General features: G+C 43.3%; 1 protein-coding gene and 1 long non-coding RNA gene across 12 annotated transcripts in view; one reads left to right on the forward strand and one right to left on the reverse strand.

The window, feature by feature from the left end:
• Positions 1-20,976, forward strand: part of DACH2 (dachshund family transcription factor 2) — a 314,613-nt gene that overhangs the window by 271,330 nt on the left and 22,307 nt on the right. The gene's annotated exons all lie outside the window — the stretch shown is intronic.
• Positions 8,497-20,976, reverse strand: part of LOC310669859 — a 46,503-nt gene continuing 34,023 nt past the window's right edge. The window contains exons 3-5 of one of the 3 annotated variants that reach the window (XR_014507427.1): positions 17,801-18,079; positions 13,946-14,090; positions 8,497-8,825 (exon numbers count right to left, since the gene is read on the reverse strand). This is a non-coding gene — a long non-coding RNA (uncharacterized lncRNA). Of the gene's footprint in view, positions 8,826-13,770; positions 14,091-17,800; positions 18,080-20,976 lie in introns of those variants that run through there. The other 2 variants (XR_014507428.1, XR_014507429.1) reach the window with 2 other exon arrangements.

Raw genomic sequence — 20,976 nt, forward strand, 5'->3', positions numbered from 1 at the left:
AAATATATACCTTGCCGGCTACAGCAGAAACTTACAATTTTTAGTCTCCCGGCTGCCAAAAGCTGCTGCCTTTCCTGACAAAGTTGTTTTTGATGTGTTCATGCTAGCAGTACAACCAAACAATCTCAGCTTGGCAACACTGGGATTTATCGTTTGGAACAGATACTGCTCTGGCAGTTTTCGAGAGTCAAACGAAATTATGAACTCTGCTACTCAGATGCAGGTGCCCATGTTTTCCCCCATTGAGAGTTGCTTTTATTGTGTGTTTTTTTATTATCTTCTTTTTTAAGATCTTTAACCTGCTGCATCTCAAAGGCTCAAGTGAATAGCAGTAATTTACAAGGGTGGGGCAACAAACTAATTTACTATCGAATACAATGACAAGTGAAGCATTACAACTGCCTTACTATATATTTTATTATTATGCACGGTGACAAATTTGTACAGATTTTGGGTTAGAAATTGCTTGGGATGATATGTAATCCCTAATGGATCTGGGGAGGGTGGTTTCTGAAGTTTTGAACCATACAGTTCTCAGACCAGTAAAAATAATCATATCCTGCATAGGTTCTAGTTAAAGACAGCTATAGACAAGCTGAAGCAGCCATCTCCCTAGATTATGGGTGCTGTTAGTGATTCCAAAGATGGTCCCTTTTAACAAGTGGTGAATAAAGCTTGCTTGCATGGAGGAGGTCCGAGGTGGTAGCATCCATTGACGCTGAACAAAGCAGTTGCTGTAGGATGCTCCCATTTTGGAGAGGAGATGTTGTACCTTAGCAGTAAATCTCATGCTTTGCATGTTTAAGATCCTAGTTTTGATATGCATCTTCAGGTAGATCTGAGAAAGATCTGTGTCTGAAACCTGTGTCTGTTGCTTGCTTGGATGCCGGTTGTGTGTATGTAGAAATCTGTGGGTTTTATATGGCTGGAATGTACAAGTGCAAGAGTCGTATCTGTTTCTTTGCTCACTTTCTGCCTCTGGCAAGTGGCCTCCTGGAGCCCGCAATGCATTGTAGCCCTTAAACTGAAAAAAGATCCCCACCTCTGCTTTCAAGAAGAAGAAAAGTTTGAAAAACAGCAAGTCTCTAGTGTGCAGAATACAGGATGATTTGCACCATATCACCCGCAATCCCCATGCCATCTCCAGTTTGCATTGAAAAGGGCAGTTGGTCGAAAAACCATTTATGCAGTTGTGACTGTCATTCTGGTCTATAGGGCTACCACACTGGAAATCCTGCCTGAATTGTCTCCTGGGTAAATTCATTTTACCTTGCTCCCTTTAGTTCTGCATATCCAGGGGCACTTATTGGTAGCAGGATTAATCACAGAAGTTTGTTTCCCCTCTCCAGTTTTCCCAAGTCATCTTCATTCTTTCTCATGGCTTTGTGTAAATATTTCACGGTCAAAAGACATGTAAATATTTCTCTGTTGGGAAATGCAATACATTTCCGCATAAGTGTCATTCTCCTTTTCTGTTCTGATCATTTAGAACATGAAAGAGAAACTTGTTTTATTCCGACTTCGCTCTCTCGACACTGTGACAATGTGCTCTTATTTATTGCTAAAACAAAGCTGTAGGGAACGTATATTTGGAAACCATTAGGTTACTATTATTCCAGCAAAGCTTTTCAGAGATGGCTCACTTGTTGACTGTTTTTGGTTTTTATGTTTAAGTAAATAAATAACCTTTCCACTTCTTCCAGAGAATAGGAGTGAGTGAGAGAAAGATTAATATCTTCCTCATCCCCTTAGCTAACAATTTCCTTAAAGCAGATAAATTACAGCACCACCACCCCTCCTTTTTTTAAAAGCTGGAGTTTTAATTTAGTGTTTCCTTTCATCCGCTGAAATGTTTTTTCTTTTCTTTTGAGCCTCCTATAGTTTGTTCTGGTCATTAACATTTCAGTAAAAAAAAAAATAAGTTTGAAAGGTGCTTTTTTATGTTTGGGTAGACTGTGGTGCACATTTGGCTGTTAAAACCCAACCTCCTTAAGTCTGTATTGATGCTGAATACTCACAGCTATTTGCAGCAGTTCACTGCCCAGTTTAATGGTGCCGCCAAGGGCAATGATCACATTACTTGCTATTATATTTGGGGTAGGTGGGTGTTACATTGGCAATAAAGGCATATTTCTTGAATCGCACACCAAAGAGCTCCAGGGTTAGCAGCATATGTCTATTAACAACCCATGCAAGAATTTATTGCGGCAGGAAGATAGGACCTTCTTCAATCTTAGCCTCATTTGTTTCTTGGAGTCTCAAGTTGTGTCTTTAGAATACTTGCCTCTAAAGTTAGCAAGCTGATGTGGATTGTTTAACATGCTCTCTAGAAACATTCTTTTCATAGATCAAAAAACTCAGGAAGGAGCTGCTTAGCTCTTACACCTCCTGTTATTTATCTGCTCAAAATGGCAGTGTGCCCTGCCAAAAATTTGCTCGTTTTTCCTTCTTCTTTTGACAATTATCCATCAATTCATGAGAAAATAAATTACATTTGAAAATAATCAAAGGGGAGAGAGTGTTTCAGTGAGATTCTCATGAGTCAGGGTGCCAGGGTAATGGTTGTGTGCTTATGTTTGAAGTAGCCAAGGGGTGCTTTTGAGTGTCCTCAACATGAAGGTGGTGGGGAAATCTGGGTCATTCTGGCTATGTGTTCCCTTATTGGCTGGATCTGGTAAGCCATCCAGAAGAACGCCAAAGCAGCTGCCTAGGGGCAGTAAAACCTGTGCAAAAAAGACATTTCAGATGATTTGTTGGTGCTCTCTTCCAAACCCGCTTTCATAGCGAAAATGTTTCAACTCAGCCCCAGCACCAAATGCTTCTCACCAGCACTTCAGTTAGATCACTGTAATGTTGGCGACAAATATGCCATCTCAAGTATTTAGGATCACAGGAACATCTATACATGGATCTGATAGATACAAATGAAGATGGATGCTGCCCGTGACAAGCAGCCACCAAACATCTCCCTAACAAGGGGTGATTACAGAAAGGAGGAATGTTTGGGAAGGGAAGGGAAGCCACAGTTCCCATATTGTTTTGCTGGTATCCAAATATTAATGAACTATTAGGGCAACTTCCTCACCCCCTTTTTTTCTTCCTTCTTTATCTGCAAGTTCATAGAAGCAGCATAACCACCTGCTTCCACCACTTACTGTGTTCTCTTTAGAGACTGGTCAAAGAGTTATTTTCAGTTTCTCTCAGTTTTCTTATTTTCTAGTCCTCCAGTTCAGTTCTCCACATTTCCAGATCAGTCCTTATGAAAATTCATCAACATTTTGGTGTGAATTTTCTCCTAATATAATATTTTCCTATGCAGTTTTGCAAAGCAATTTTCCGCACTATATTGCATTTCTGTTTGCCATTTTCACCAAATGTTCCGTATGATATTTTCACCCCAAAATGTGCATTTTTGTTCACACTTTACCTCAGGGTGTGCATTTTTGTACACATGGCTTAGGAAGCTACATCGCAAATTTGTCTCAGAAAGTATGGACTAAGGAGGTTCACCTTTCCCACATTCTCACTTGTTCTGCTTCACCTTTTATTATTGCTGCTATTACTAATACTTGTTGCTTTATCATTTGGATTTACTCTCACGAAGGCACATCATAAGACTGAATCAGTGTCCCCCTTTCTATTTTATTCTTTCTAGGAGGGAGGGAGTTCAAGCCCAACTTTCCCTATGGCCTGCAATCCTCTGTTTTGTTTAGCATTCTGCTTCTTTCTGCTTCTTTGTTGAGGGGGGGGAATAAGCTTTGCTTTTATGTTTTTGTCCGCTTCTTAATTGTTTAATTGTGGGGGGGTGGATTGTTTGTTTCTACTTTGGTTAAGCCTCTTTGAGTACATTCCTTACAAAAATACTCAATGAATGGCGATGATAATAAATAATTGAGCCACTGTACGAGGCAGTCATCATTCCGACAAAGAAAGCAAAATCAGCCATGGTGATCTTAAAATATTTGTGCTGTAATGAGAATTAAAAAGTGGATCATATCAGGACAAAGCTGGCAGAAACTCTGCAAGACATGAAAAATAAATTTTCTCCATTCCAAATGACATTGTTTGAAAAGGAGTGTGTTGTCCTGAACTTTGAATAAGAAGGAATGTCTTGTCACTAATGAACTCTGACAATTGTTGCAACATCATCTTCTACAAAACAAAACTAGAGCAAGCAAACCCTAATAGGATATTTTTAAAATTGAAAACAGCTTTTGTAGGCTGCAGTTGTGAGTTACAAAAAATCAGGGGAGAGTGCTTAACCCTTGTGGCTTTCTCATCTGAGTCTCCCCATGTGTTGCTATTTTTCTGTATGTTTCCAGATATGTTTGTCCTCACTAACAAGCATCTTTTACCCTGCAGAGGGGAAAGGAGCCCAGGGGTGGAGCCCAGAATAGCAGTTGGGGGGAGGTTGCCCTTCTAGCATCATTCATCCCCCAGAAAGCCCCCACCTACCTGCCTTCTTACTCATAGCCAGTCCAGAGGGCAGCCCTGGTGTCAGCTTCCTCCTCCTGAGTCCCGATGTTGCCCTCACAGAACTCAGCAGGTGGGAGGATGGAAACAAAACTGGAATTACTTGGCTCTGACTGAACATACCGTTGGCCTCTCTGCTGTCCACCCTAACCACCGTTGGCCTCTCTGCTGGCCACCAGCCACTGCTATTGCCCTGCCCTCCTATGTGCTGAAGAGAGGGCAGTTGATCTGTAGGTGCTGACACCTAGTGATCCACATCACCAGGGCACAGTGGGGAACTGCACATCTTCACGCCATGAGTGGAAAAGCAGACTGACAGTCCTTGGCACCTAGAAGGGAATAGCCCAGGGAGGAGGGGAGACACCAGACAGGGAAGGAAGACGTAAGAGGAAAAGAGAAAGTAGGAGGAGAAAGATGAAATTATAGACATGGAAGGAGAGGTGGGGTTTCGAGAGGACATGTGCAAGAGGAAGGGGCTATGTGTACCCACCCTACCTGGCAATAGGACTTAAAGGGAAGGGCTGTAGCTCAGTGGTTAGAGTAGCAGCCTTTCTTTCAGGAGGTCCCAGGTTCGATCCCCAGCATCTCCAGGCAGGGCTGGGATTGCCCCTTTCTGCAACCCTGTAGAACTGCTACCAGTCCGTAGAAACAGCACTGGACTAGATAGACCAGTGGTCTTACTTTGCATAAGGAGTCTGAAGACCAGCAGGGCTCCTGCTTATGAGGGAACAAAGAAGAGTATCTTTGTCCATTTGCTTGCTTGTTTTGCATTTTCCTTTGGTTTGTTTATTAATTGCAAATGTTCACATCCCACTCTTCAGCCCACAGGCTTTCAGAGAAGCTTACTGTTTAAAAAGCATTTAAGCATTTAAAAGCATAGATGGCATCAATAATAATTTAAACTACAGCAACAGAAGTAGATTCTTCAAGAGAGAACAACCGAAGCTCAAGCAGTCTGTTGTCAAAAAGACATCAGAGTTGAAACACTTGGGTCCCTCCTGGTGCAGCAGCTGGGAAGAGATATGAGGCCTGTAGCCAAGAATGAAAGCCAGTAATCTACACGCCTACCTGAAGCTAATTTAACCATTATAATGGGGAGGGTCAGGGGTGGGATACCTGTGGCCGTCTAGATATTGTTGGAACACAACTCCCATCAATATCTAGTCCAGCAATATCTAGAAGGTTACAGGTTCTCCATCCATAGCTTAATGCTTTGCAAATTAATCTCTGTGGCATATCCACTTCCAAGATCAGGTAGCTGGTGAAGAGAAAGTAATCGGCCAGAGATATACCGCCATTCAGAGTGGACAACGCTGGACTTGGCAAACCAGTAGTTCCTATAAGGCAGCTCATACAGCCGTGTGATTCGATCTTTGCCTTCCTGTTGGAGACGCATAGATACTTGCAACCACCCCTAAACCCACAAAGACCAATCAATGTGATTATCCACAAGACTGAATCAGTCAGATATACCATATGATATGTTCCACTTTACTTGGACTAACTATAAAGCATGCTAGAGCCTGGGCAGAACCTTGCATGCCCTACTGTATTTTTCACCCTATAGGACACACCGGCCCATAGGATGCACCTAGTTTTTTGGGGGGGAATAAAGGAAAACAAATTTATTCCCCCCCCCCCAGCCGCAGCTTCAGCACGCCCTGCGCTCCAGGCAGCAGGCTGCTATCCGCAGCCTAGGGAGCCCTGAGGGAACACCCGCAGGGCTCCCTAGGCTGCATATGTCTGCCCAAAGCGCAGGGCGCTTTGCTTCAGCGCGCCCCGCACTCCGGGCAGCAGGCTGCTATCCGCAGCCCTGCAGGAACTCCCGCGGGCTCCCCAGGCTTGCTGATAGCTTCCTGAAGCCTGGAGAGCAAGAGGGGTTGGTGCACACCAACCCCTCTCGCTCTCCAAGCTTCAGCGAAAGCCTGCATTCGCCCCATAGGACGCACACAGATTTCCCCTTCATTTTTGGAGGGGGAAAAGTGCATCCTATAGGGTGAAAAATATGGTAATTTTCAACACAGGCACACTTTGCAGCACCAGTTACCCAGGGGCACTTCCAGGTTGAGGGGGATTGGGGCAAAGTGCCCTCTCAGGACCAGAGTACCCGTAGGGTCTTCTATTTATGTTTTAGCTGAGATTACCCTTGGGGTCCCTTCCAACTCTAAGATTCTATAATTTTATCTTCCCCTTTTTTGACCAACATAGTCAGTACCTATGGGACTGCCTCTCCTGGTATGCCCCACGGAGGACCTTACAGTCTGCAAATAATAATATCTTGGAGGTCCCGAGCCTCAAGGAGGTTAGACTGACCTCAACCAGGGCCAAGCCTTTTTGGCTGTGGCCCCGGCCTGGTGGAACGCTCTGTCACAAGAGACCAGGGCCCTGCAGGATTTGACATCTTTTCACAGGGCCTGCAAGACAGAGCTGTTCCTCCAGGCCTTTGGTCGGGGTTCAGTCTGACTCCCTCTCCCCTTTCATTAGAATTTGCATGAAAGTGGCCTCCCAATTTTTCTCACAGGCTCATATAAGCTCAGCACAAACAGTTGGGCCTGGTGAGCTTTTAAGGTCCCCAACCCCAATCTGCAGGTTGCCATCTGATTGGATTTTTTTCTGATCCTGATTTGATTTTAGGATGTATTTCAATTGATTGCCTGATTTTATGTTAATGTGTTATACATTTGATGTTAGCTGCTCTGAGCCCAGTTTTGGCTGGGGAGGGCGGGGTATAAAAATTATTATTATTATTATTATTATTAGTCATCTGTCAAGGTGGGTCATGGCCCATGGAGACACAGCTGATGTCCACTAAGGGCACAATGTCTTTTCTGTGATGGCCCCCTTAATATGGAATCATCTTGCTCCTGAATTTTGGCAGGCACCATTTTTTACTGTATTTCAGTGCCTTTTTAAGACATACTTTTGTGGTCTTTCCAGGTCAGTTATTCAAGTTTTAAGGTTTTTTCTCCCCTGAGCCTGAAGGCCAATTTCAGGAGCAATATGATGTTGGTAGGTGGGGCCAGAGGCAATAGTGGAAGGGGCAATTGATGTAATTTTTGCCTTTGTTTTGTAGACTTGTTTTCTACACACACTCGCTCCCTTCTCTGCCCCCCATCCAGGCAAGCAAGAATCTGTATTGAGAGTCCAATGACACGTTTTAGCCAGGCAACACCACCCAGGGACAGGGCAGAGTAGGACTGGGGAGGGAAGCAGGCTTGGGAAGAGTCAGAGAGGTTACCTATGGCCTCTGGGCCTGATGTTCCCCACTCTGGAATAGCTTTGTTGATAGAGCATGAGACTCTTTAATCTCTGGTCATGAGTTTGAGACCCATCTTGAGCAAAAAGATTTCTAAATTGCAGGGGGCTGGAGCAGATGACCCTCGTGGACTCTTGAACTCTTCAATTCTATGAAATTTTGAAAAATTAAAATGGTAGCTCCTCATCCCAGGTGTGCTCTTTCAAAGGAGGAGGAGGAGGACACAGGGCATCTCTCAGTGATGGGCCCTAGTGGTGCCTGCAAGATGCGGTGGTGGGTCTGCAGTTGCTTGAAAGAAGAAGAAAAACAACCCACTGTTTTACTGATCTGGCTGGCAGCCGTGTCCTACTACAAGTTACATTCATTAACGATGGCTTGCTAGCAGCTGTTGATATGGCTGCAAGTGAGTATTCTTGCATGCTCTTTAACAGTTGAAACATTTTCTTTAGGTAATTTAAGGTTTTATATAGTTCATTACTTTATTTTTATTTTACTCCCAGACTCGCTGTCCAATTTACATGGTCTTAGGACCCCCCTCCCCCTCCTGCCCTTTCAGGAATAGTAGAAGTAGCTTATTTCAGTCAAAAGCTATTACTGTAGGATATAAATCCAAACAGAATAGGCCGTAAAAGCAGGAACATGTTTTATTGTTTGAGAACAATTGAACCACAGAGGTTATACACTACTTCATTAATCTGAAAGACTGAATGGCTCCCTTTTTCTGCAGTCTTCACAAGAAATGGTGGGAGGAATTGGGGGTGGGGGGGTGGGGGACAGCTACTACTACTACAACAACTCTGTACAGGTGATGATCAAGATTGATAAACTTTCCAGTTCATTATGATTGCTTGGCTGTCTGAATGTTCGTTGGGATATTTGCTCGTTTCACCTTTGCAAACACAATTTTTTTACACTTTGCTAACAATGGTATAGAGCAGTGAAGGGATTCACTAAAAAGCAATGAGGCTGGTTCACACGTGCAGCACAATGAGGTGGTAGAGGCTTGCTCTGGTAGGCTGGGCTCTGGGCTCTGGTAGGCACTTCAGGAAGCCTGTGAGGACCCACATTTCCGAACGCTCCCTTGTATCAAATTTCCCTGCAAGTAGAAACATAGCCTAGCGAGTAGGCTTTGCTAGAATTCCCCACCCCAAGTTCTTACCTTTTTAAAAACTTGCTTTGGTAAGTAATGTAGGGAAGCATTCAAAATCAGAACACCTCCCACCCGCAACCTGTAGTGGTCACAGTTCTCTCTACCAGCTTATCTTGTTTTGCTGCCTATGCAGAGCTGGTTTGCAACCACTCCTGATCTTCACCTGCCACAGGGGCATTTTGGGTGGCTTTTAGGGTGTCCACTCAGTTCTAGGGTGTGCTCTCAGTTCATATTTGGCAATGCAAAGGCCAACAGGTATGGCTAACCACCCATGTGAGTTTATACCCTAGAGCAGAGCTTTCCAAACTTTTCGTGTTGGTGACACACTTTTTAGACATGCACCATTTCATGACACAATAATTCAGTTTCCCTAGCACACCAGAGGTTAAACTAACCCTTTTCCAGCCTTTGGAGGAGCACCAGGCGGGGGGCGGGGCAGGGCAGGGAGGTGGCATTCGCACAACACACCTACACACTGCAGCCGACACACTAATATGTCACGATACGCAGTTTGGAAAGCATACATCCCCAGGTAAGAAAGCTGGCGACTTACAGACATGTAAGTCCCCAGATGATTATGCACTGACCACCTTTAAATTAGATTTTATATCTCTCTCCCCCCGCCCCCTCGGTGATATTCTCAGCAGTGATTTTATTATCAAACAGGCATATGCCAGACACATCCCTAGCCTAATCTGCAAATTTTATGAAAGTTGGGCTAAGGAGTTTTGATGATTTGCAGGGTGGGAGTGGGACAGCGTCAGGCTTCTGTGTACTCAGAAGTCACGGAAACTAAGTGTGAAGCTGATTTGACAGGAGTGGATGTGTAGGGGCATATGGCTCAGAAGCAGGAGGACTGCACGTCCAGCATTTCCTAACCAAGCGCCTGTAGTTAGCAAAGTGCCCTGAAGCATCTCAGAGGTCCTTGTTTTGGTTCAGGGTGATTTGGAGAGAGCCTGCTTTAGCTTGGACAAACCCCACTTTGGTTCTTGATGGAAGATTTGTTCAAATCTAGGTTAATCCTCCTCTCCTCGTTTTATCTTCGGAATAACCTCATGAGGTAGGATAGGCTGAAAAACAGTGACCCAAGGTCACCTAAAGAGCTTTCATGGCTGTGAGGGAATTTGAACCCAGGCCTCCCCTTGAATATTCTCATAATATAACTACTCTACCACTGGCTCGTACATTTGAAGCCATTGCAAAATAACCTATGGAAGAATGACAGTTTTTCCTATCTTAATACTGAACAGATATTTGGTATTGTGGCGGGGTGTGTGTGTTAAAATTAGCCCTATTGGTCAAATGCCTTTGGTTTGTGTTGAATTCTGCTATTAACTCTGCCTGATTTCAAGAGTCCGGCCATGATGACACCAGGGAAATTAATAGACAATGTCCTCAATGGCTTTTCAAAGATTGGAGCGGGGTGGGGTGTGTGGGGGGGCTCCATTCCACCTCTTAAAATTATTTAAGCAGGTGTTGCAGGAAAGCTATTGCTTTTATATGACTCTTCAAATGTTTACAGCTAAACATTTTTTCCCCGTGATTGAATTTTTCACAGTGCTAAAATACCACCGAGAAATATGCTTCCCATCAGCTTTATTGCTCCCTGGATACTTTCTCGACAAACCTTGTATCTTGCTTGGACACAAACTCTCTATTGCAAGAAGATATCTTGCCGTTTTTAACAAGCTGTGTTGCTTTGAAAGGATATGCTTGTAGCGCCAGTGGGAATGTCAGTACCTTAAGAGTAATACTGCTTTAAGGGTACTATTTTATTAAAGCAGACATGAGTAATTCGTTCCTGACTGTTATACACCCCAAGTTTATTAAGGGTATTTTACATCTGCGGAGGAGATTACTACCTCACTTATTTTCTCCACTGCTTGGCTTTAATAGATGGTGGGGATATAATATTTATTAAGTCTAAGCAAGGAAGGGTATAATAGCGGGATTGTCCTTTATAACCTATTTAATACAGTTGTAAAATAAACCTTAATAAAACAGGAAGTGGGAAACACCATTTCCTATCTGGTGTGTGTGTGTGTGTGTGTGTGTGTGTGTAGGGTTCATGGGGTGTAACTTGTCTCCATATATTGCTAATATGTTAAGAACTTCAGCTTTACAATAGCATTAAACCTTGCAAGATTGTTGGATAAGTCTGAACTTGATCTTTTACCGTGGCCATTTCATGGATGGTTTCACGGGATCATGCATTTTATTAATTCAGCAATTGCAGTTAGTGGTGTGCAGGATTGTGTCCCTGGGTCGCAAATTTTCAGATTGTATGAAGACAGGGCTGTCTCTCAGTTCCCCTTTCCCATTTTCCCTACAGAATGGAGGGATCTGCTTCAGAACAGTCTGAAATGAATTTTCTCTGGGCCTCGGGACTCCCTCTAGTCTTTCCACAGCCACCCACCTCTCTGCATGGCATGACCCCTACTAGCTCTGATTTGCAGCCTCTTGGCTGGAAGTGTATCCTTGAACTCTGATAATGCCTTTGGCCTGCTTGGAAGCAGGACAGAGAAGGCTGTGAGAGTGTATGTCTACTGGACAAAGGGAAAACACTTGTCTTGTGCCCTCCCCATCACTGCCAGTTGGTCCCGAAGGGTTGCCAAGAATGCAGTGTAGCCCTTCAGCTAACAAAGTTTTGCCACCCCACTATATATGTGGTATGGATATCAAAGTACATTCATAGATAACATTGAAGGAGATGGTCGTATTTAGCCTGGAGAAGAGATTATTAACAAGCACTATTTAGCCTTCTTCACATACCTGAAGGGCTGTCGCATAGATGACAAATTCATCTTCTGTTGCTCTTGAGGGTAGATTAAAGGAATTAAACTGTAAGTGCTGGAGCACATGACAGCAAGTCAAAGAGGTCAAAGTGCCATAGGTAAAACACATGGAGAGCATAATCTATACTGGGTGCAACAAAACCTGGTGGAGCTGAGACAACATGGTGGATGTAGTGGTGCTCTGTTTATCTAAATAGGATGTAGAGTCCGACAAGCTAGAAAACCCAAAAATATTTCTTATATTGGCAGAGGGTTGGGCTAGAAGAACTTTAAGGCCCCTTGCAGCTCTGTGATTCTAAGATCAGATAAGGGAATTCAGCAAGGTGAGGGAATAGGGTTGGAGATTGGTCCCCCTGCAGAACTGGCACTGTATCAGCCTGCCCCACACTTACGATTAAGTGAAATTAATGGCACTTTCCCCCCGAAGCCAATGTATTTAGGAAGGAAGGGGGAGGATAGCATAATGATCTCTGCTGATGTCCTTACAGTGTGTGAGTGGGACTGGGTGGATTTCACTTTATTTTTTAATTTTTTTTAGAGAGATGCACTAAAACCACCTACAGTGTGACAACAAGTAGAAGGATAATTGCTGAAAATGAAGTCTTCTCTGCCATGCATTTCCTTGAACATCTGTTGTTCCATATGGAGTCATAAATATTTGCAACAAAATAGCTAGGGGGAAAAAATCATCTCAACATTAATATGGAAAGGTTGAATCTGCCAAGGAAACTCAAGATTCTTTAGAATTCTCTCCCCACCCCCACCCCCACCCCACCCCGCATGGGCAAGTTTCACCTACCCATGATAGTGAGAAACAAACAAACAAAAATGTTATTTAATGTGTGTGTGGGGGGGTGAGACTTCATGGGAAGTTTGGGTATTGGAAAGGGATAAGTTTCATATAAATAGGTTTGCGAAGCTTATACACACATAGGAATCTGCCTTAGGTCAGTTTGTCCCTCTGTACTCATATTGTATAAATGGGCAGCCTGCAAGCCTAAACCGCCTGCCCTTATTTTAAGGGGAGGGGAAGGGAAGGGGCAAAAGAGGAGAGAGAAAAGGGGATGGATGAGACAGAGAAACAAAGAGGGAGAATAGGTGGTTGAAGCAGAGAAGGAAGGAAGTAGCAGGAGACCCGGGGAGAGAGATAGAAGGGAATGGATGAGATGAAGCAGAAGGCGAGGGGGAGAGGGGATGAAGGAGAGAGTGGAAAGGGGGTGAATGAGAAAGAGAGAGGGGAGGAGAGCAGGAGGAGGGAGCAGAAGGAGAGGGGGGAAAGAGGTTGACAATAGGGAAAGACAGCGAGAAAATAGCAGAGGGGGGAAGTGGCAGAAAGAGGGAGGGGGAAAGGGGGTGACAGGGACATGGAGACCCAAAGAGTGACCTGATGCCACTTCTAGTATGTAGCCTCTGACAGATCGTCTCTGAGGGAATGTGCCCCATAGCAATTGCTACCCCCACCCCGCCCACAGTACTCTCTACTCTGACAGGCAGAAGCATTTCCTGGAGAAATAATCTAGAGACTCTTTTCTACAGGTACCCAAATGCTGGTGCACCTGTTGTTTATTTGTGGCTCATCTATGTAGGTTGTCATTGGGGGCTACAGGTTTGCTGGTGGGCTGTTGGTTTTTCCTTTACAGCAGGGACAACAGCAACTGTCAGTCCCTCTTGTAATTCTGTTATTAGTAAGTTCTGGATTACTTGGAGGTGTTATAATTGATGATGGATTAGGGTGTGTGTGTGTGGAAGAGCTGTTGCCCAGAAATGTTTTTCAGTGGGTTTTATGGTATTTACATCAGCTTTCAATCCACGTACTGCATGATGATTTTAAGTTTTTAAAATAGTTCCATCGTCCCTGAAGACTGAATGTTTTGACTTGGTTGTTTCTGTGGCTTTGCTGATCTTAGCTCCTTATTAACCGTGTTTCTCCCCAAATTTTTATCCATGTTCACCATATATTTCTGTTCCCTCTCGCCATGAAGATTTAAGTCCAAATTAGTTTTTTAACACACACACACACACACACACACACACACACACACAACTGTTGACAGGAACTTATGGCACCAAAATTTATTTTAAATATGTACCCAGTTATAAATAGGTATAATCTTCAGTGTTATTAATGGGAGCTTCATGCAGGTAAATGTCACGACTGTATAAATTACCTAGGTATCATTGTTAACAAGTATATTGGCATAATTCTGCATTGCAGGGTAATCTTTGTGCTATTGTACTGATATTTTCTAAGTGATTGTTTGTTTAAAACACCTTTGACAAGAATAGCTCTGTAAAACGGTGGGTGGGTACACGCGCGCAAGGATGCATCAGTCTATTCCCAGACCATGTCAGTTTTGCCTATGTTCATTGATAAGGCCATTCTGTCCTGTTTCTGCCTCAATCTCTCAATCTGAAACTAAAGAGAACAAACATACACGCAAAATTAACATTATTATTTACAAAATACATATGTTTTATATGCATTGTATTCTAATATTAAGGATGAATAAATCTGTCACAGAGGTTTAAATTCCAAAGTGCGCCTGTGCTTTCAGTTTGCCAATTGTTTTGGGAAAGGCAAATTAGACAAGTTCATCTTTAAATGTGAGCTGCATCAAATTCCCCCCCAACTCCATCTAAAATACCCATATTGGTGTGGACTTTATACTAAATTACACATTTTTTCTCCACACATTTTATTCCCAAAGTGCAGTTTTGTTGTACATTTGTTTAGCAGAGAACTCTATTGCAGCATTGGGAGAAGTGTGAAAAACAAAATATAACTGCATTCTAATCTATGTATTAGGCTAAGAACTGCAGATCAGATTCACTTGAAATACAGTTTGAACAAAATCCTCACAATCAGTATGTTAAAAATTGCAGTTGATACCTGTACGGGAAAGAACCTATTGATTTGAATGAATAGACAAACACTTCAAATGATTCCATTGTTTTTCCCTTGCTGCCTCTTATGCCTGGACATGCCTCCTGCAACACCCATTTGGTGTCTCATTGTTCCTTAAAGCCCCTCTTCAAAACCCACCTTTCCCATGAAGTCTTTAGCACAACCCATTAGCCCTCATATTGTACTGTAACTAAGGGGTAGACACGTGTAGCTTATGGGTTTTTAACAAAATTGAAATAAACGAATAGCTAGTGTGGGAGAGGACAAGTCAGATAAGTCACTTTGCCCTACTCTTGATGGGCAGAACTTGTATTAGGGCCTATGTGCAAGTATGTGCAACTAAAAAAATCACCTCTTCATCCTGTTTACTTTCCTCTTCTTCCTCTCATCATTCCCTTTTTATAGAATTTTAGATTGTAAATATCTTGGGGCAGATATTTGCTTCCTGTTTGTCTGTAAAAAATAATGTTGTGCATACCTACGGCTTTCAATAATAGATGGCGGTGCAACTAAGCTTAACTGGCAAATAAGGTAATCTACAAGTTAGCTGTCTTTTTCATTTGATGCTTTTTGCAATGCTTCTGGGATGCCCTCGAAATGTGCACACATTCCTTAAGCACCTTATCACAAATCGGACCACTGGAAGAGGTAGAAGGCACCATGGCACCAGGCAATATAAATCATACCGTTAAAATGATCCCAAAGTTTGATTTAACACTCAGCAACCAGATTAATCAGCTACTCCTCAAATTGCATTCATTTTGACCCCTTTGCACATTCAGGGGGTGTAATTAAGAAAAACAGCCTGGACTTTAAATTTGGCACTTGAATTGCAAGGTTAAAGCAGTAAATTTGGGGTGGCTTGACTTCTGCCAGGTTAGAAGGAGGCATCCCTCTTTCTCACTGATGAAAAGAACGACTCACCTCCTGGCAGAGAGGCAATGAAAGCAGAAGCAGTGGGCGAGGGAGGAGGTTGCAGCGCTAGTAAGTCATTGAAGGTAGATAGCCTTGTCCTTGAAGACTTGAAAATGGATGTGAAATTTCATGGAATCACAGAGGTGGAATCAGGGTGGAATGTGGATTTCCATCAGACTTTTTTTCCCCCCAAGTAAGTCTCATGATAGCAAGATCTGATAACTATAATGAGCAGGGCTGGATTAAGACATGCCCAACTATGTCATGTTTAAGAGGCCCCATTACAGCAACAAAAAATGTATTATTCTAACATAAAAGACAATGAAAATAGAAAATAATAAAGTGGGTTGGGTTGGGTGTAGTTTGTAATTGATCTGAACTGTATTTTAGCTGCTGCTGGTGCTGTTTGGCAATTTATGGACTGAAGTCAACCAAAGCTAGTTATCTCCTAAGCATATATTCATCTATTGTAATGCACTAGGCAAAAAACTTTCTTTTTTATCTTTTGGTCCTTAATTTGAAGGGTTCCAAGTGCTTTTTAAGTACTTGTTTCCTGTTTAGGTGGGCCAGGTTCAGTAAGACGTGGGTTTTTTAAAAATTCATATAGGTGCGTTTCTTAAAGCTTTTTATTCATTTGTTGTAGTTGGTTTTAGCATTTATACTGTGCTGCAAGTCTCTGAGTCACTTTTGTAAGGCAACTAAGTAATAATAGTATTTGTGTGTCAAGGTCCCCAGGGACACCCCAATAACTCACACACCACACAGAATTTTTGTTTAAGATTTTTGGCATAATTTTGGCCACAACTTTATTAAAATACAAATTTGTGAGTGGTTGCTTAGGCATTGGTTGCGACTATCTGCCTCCACCATGGGAGACAGACTGACATTCCGCATGATGCGAAAGTCAGAATAGGGGGTAGCGACGGAGCAGGGGACCTGCCCTCAGCCCAAATGCAACCAGGAACTCATTGCTATGGCCTGAGCCCCCTTGACAGAGTGGACAAGCAATAGTTAGCCCCCAATTCCTTTAACGGAATCCCTTGCAGCAGCAGCATTAGAGGGGCAGGCACAGCCAATCCATGCCCCTCAACCAACCAAACCATAAACCAATGCCTAACCGCAACCTTACAAGTTGTGACGATTTGCTACGCAGTAGGCAAAAACCAAATGGCCCCAGCCAATCAGCCAGATGGACAAAATTCCTACTGGGCCCCTGCCCCAAGAGCAGACGACCACATGACAGGCATAGCAAGGTCAAAGCGAACAACCCTAATTCTAGGGGGGGGGGGACGGGCAATCCGATGCACGGGCAAGAAGAGGAAGCCCTAGCCTCGTGCAAGGAGTTTTAGCATTTCTGGCTGTCAATCAACAAATGGCAACATTAACTTCATCCCAACACCAAGGGAAGCCCCAGTCGCATCAGTGGCCAACGATCAATTAGCCCGTCCCCAACTTTGGAGTGTCCTGGCGGCCCCCACCGCAACACGTGCTCTCCATGAAGGAGAACATGCTTAATAATAACAACTGTTACTTCCTGACTGTCATTCCCAGCTCCCCCCCCCCCCACTCCCAGGTATTTAATAAGCTGGACAGCAGAGTTGCTTAGAGTATGGTGCTGATAACACCAAGGTTGCAGGTTCAATACCTGTATGGGACAGCTGCATATTCCTGCATTGCAGGGGGTTGGACTAGATGATCCTCAGGGTTCCTTGCAACTCTACAGTTCTATATTTCTAAGTACAGTGGTACCTCGGGTTAAGACCTTAATTTGTTCTGGAGGTCTGTTCTTAACATGAAACTGTTCTTAACCTGAAGCACCACTTTAGCTAATGGGGCCTTGTGCTGCCGCTGCGTGATTTCTATTCTCATCCTGAAGCAAAGTTCTTAACCCGAGGTATTATTTCTGGGTTAGCAGAGTCTATAACCTTAAGCATATGTAACCCAAGGTACCATTGTAATCTCTCTTCTCTCCCCGCCCCACCTCTCCAAACACAAGCTCCGATTACAGTTAATTATACAATATTCAAGCAAAACAAACATTTCTGGTTTGAGACACCAGGAGCCATGTTCTGCCAACAGGTGGTTTGGTCCAATGTGACATCCCTTCCCTGATTCCTGATAAGGGCAGGCAGCCCCACAAGTGATGCACTTCTATTGATGGCCTTGACCATATGAAGCATAGCTTAGCCCTCATGCCAAAGTTTTATCTAAAGCCAAGTAGACACGCATCAGTAATGTGCACACAGCCTCCACTCAAATGAACATCTCCACTAATTTCTGTGAAAGAGGATAGTTCTGTGACGTGCACATTGAGGTGAGCCAATGGAGCTGGCCTCAGTGGGAAGTACTTGTTCAGGCCAGCTCTAAACATTACACTCATCTTGTGATGTTCTCATGGGATGTATTTGCTCAATTGCAGTCTTGATCACATCCAGGTGGCTCGTGTCTCCCACTTCCCACCTCAGGAATTCCCTGATTGTTTGTCATGCTTCCTATTCTCCTGGCACACGAGCAAAGTTTACATTAAAGAATACAATCCGTCTCTCATAATATTCAAACTCAGGACCATCCAATGAAGCTGCACGCTGGCGGATTAAAGACAAGACAAAAGAAAAATAATTATTCACACAGCACATAGTTAAGTTGTGGAATGAACTCCCCATAGAGGCAGTGATAGCCACCAACGTGGATGGCTTTAATGAGGGCTAGAGAAACTGATGGAAGATAAGGCTGTCAGTGGTTACTAGCCATGATAGCAATGTTGTGCCTCCACTCTCAGAGGTAGTAAGCCTCTGGATACCAGTTTCACGGGGATTACCAGTGGGGAGAGCACTGTTGCACTCAGGTCCTACATGCCAGCTTCCAGTAGGCACTGTGTTAACAGGATGCTGAATTAGGTGGGTCTTTGGCCTGATCCAGCAGGGGTTTCCTCGTGTTCTTAATATAGCTTCCCTTCTTAACCCTGCCTCCCCTTCTTTCTGTTCTTTCCACTTTGTTCAATTTTAGGTTGCAAGTTCCATGGGGCATGAACTTATCATCTTGTACCTCTTGTAAAGTGCCATGCACACTGATGGTGCTATATAAAATGATGGTGATGATACTATATAAGATTATGATGATGATACATTCAGTTCTGCTTGGGAGGAAGTTATTTGTCTGCCTGAACAGATTGTGCAGTGGCCAGAATGGAAGATAATCTAGCCCTCTTTTTGTCTGTGTAGTTATCAGTCAAGAGCACTGGCACATAGGGAAGGTAGTCAGCAGTCTGCCTAAGCAGATTGGCCAAATTAGTTAAGAGCAGACATTATGGAAAGAGAGCATTAGTTAAGAGCAGACATTATGGAAAGAGAAATCAAAACTTCTATTTCAGTACTACCAGTGGTGTCTGGTGCCCATTGGGATGGATAGGGTAAAAGCATGGAGATCAAACCGTAGTTGGAACTAGAGCCAGTGACAGGCAGAATCAATTAATTTTAGATTTCTCCCAGTCCTCCTTCCTTCTGAGTTCTTTACTGAGGCTAAGGAGGAAGAGGCTGATAGGCAGTGCTGCCCTCTGACTGATTGTAAGTAAGAAGGCAGACACTTGGGGGCTGGCTGAAGGCAACCTGAGGTGGGTGGGACAGTTCCCCCTTAGCCCTAATGGAATAGTCTCCACTGAATACTACCAATGCCTAATGGGAGATATGTTTCTACAATGCAATTATACCTATATCATCTATATCTATATATCTATATCTATATCTATATATCTATATCTTAGAAAAGCTATCATGTTCAACTATGGAGGGGGGAGGAGCATTGGTGTAGCGTGGTTGCCGGTGCCCGGGGCATGCTTGGGGCAGGGTGTAGAGGGTGAACGGAGCCTGCCGTGTGAGCCCTCGCCCACTGACACTGCCAGAGCGATGAGAGTCCTAAGCTGATTTGCGAGGCTGGGATCTAATCTGAATGATTCACCCATCTTTGTGTGCGCGTTTGTGTGTGACAGTGTAGACACTTAATAAGATGGACATTTGTCATGGTAGTATTGAGCCATCATGGTCAATGGCACTTTACAGAGTAATAAGAAAAGACTATGTTCCTGTCCCAGTGCAAGGGAAGCAAGAGAGGGATGAGAAGAAGATGGGTGAGAGGTTAAACAGAAGAACTCAGTTCAGTTCAGTTACACCAGGGGTGGGAAGCCTTTTGCACTCCAAATGTTGTTGCACACTTAACTCCCATTAGCCTTATCCAGCATGGCCAACGATCAGGAACGATGGGGAGTAGTATTCCAGCAACACCTGTAGTGACACAGGTTGCGCACTAATGAGTTAGACATAGGCCGTATCTGTGCTATCCATTTAAAGCACTAGCATGACTTCCACAGAAATCCGGCAATTGTAGTTTGTTAAGGGAGAGAACCACTGTTTCCATCACAGAGCTAATGTTTCCAGAGTACCAATGAAAGATGGATAGGTGGTTATACCACTCTGGAAATTGTAGCTCTGTGAGAGGAGTAGGGGTTTTCTAACAATTCTCAGCACACTTAACAAACTGCGATTCCCAGGTTTCTTTGGGGGAAGCTGTGACTGTTGGTTTGATACTGCTTTAAATGGATAGGAAGCAGCTAGCTGTTGACTGAAATTGAAATGCTGTGATGAATTGGATCCAGTGGAAACTCTTCCACTAGGGCTACTGGGGCACAGCCCTGCCAAAGATAATGTCCAGTGTGTGTGTGTATCCCAAATCTCAAAGCTACACATGTAATAAGAGTGACATCCCCAAGACAAAAGGAATGTATTCCTTTAAGCAACAGTAGCGGCTAGATTATTATTGGCTGAAAATTGGAAACCAGAAAAAATACCAGAAATATCAGAATGATGAGCTAAAATCTGAGAATTTGTGGAGATGGCAAAATTAATAGCAACAATTAGAGGCTGTTCCAACCAAAAAAATGTACAAAGAGTGGGAGTACATAAAGGAATACATGGAAAGATTTGGTTTTGGAGCTTAAATTTAACATGCAATAGGTAAGATGCTCAAGGATACAAGATGATATCATGACATATATGGAACAACAAATACAAACTTTTGTTAACACAACAAGAAACAATATTAGATTAAGAAGATCGCACTTGGGTGAAGGGAAGTAATGAGAACGGGGGAAGGGAGGTGTAGGGCAGCATTTGGAAAATTGTTAAAGATATATATGTGATTTAAGAGGTTAAGAACAAGGAGTTAAAAGAAGATTAACATAAATGAAAAGAAAAGTCATGTTCTTGTTTGTGTTATGGTTTATTTTGGTTGTAAAATCCTCTTATGTGAAGAGGATTTTTAAATTTTTACAATTAAAAAACAAAAACAAAACTTAAAACTTAAAAAATAAATCTCAAAGCTACACATGCTTTCCCAATCCTAGTAAATGCTTTCACAGCTTTGGGTGTGATTTTGGGCTTAGGATCATAGAACTGTAGAGTTGAAAAGGACCGTGAAGGTCAATTAGTCC

Source organism: Podarcis tiliguerta (assembly GCF_965153285.1).
Source record: "Podarcis tiliguerta genome assembly, chromosome: Z".
NCBI classification, from domain to species: domain Eukaryota; kingdom Metazoa; phylum Chordata; class Lepidosauria; order Squamata; family Lacertidae; genus Podarcis; species Podarcis tiliguerta.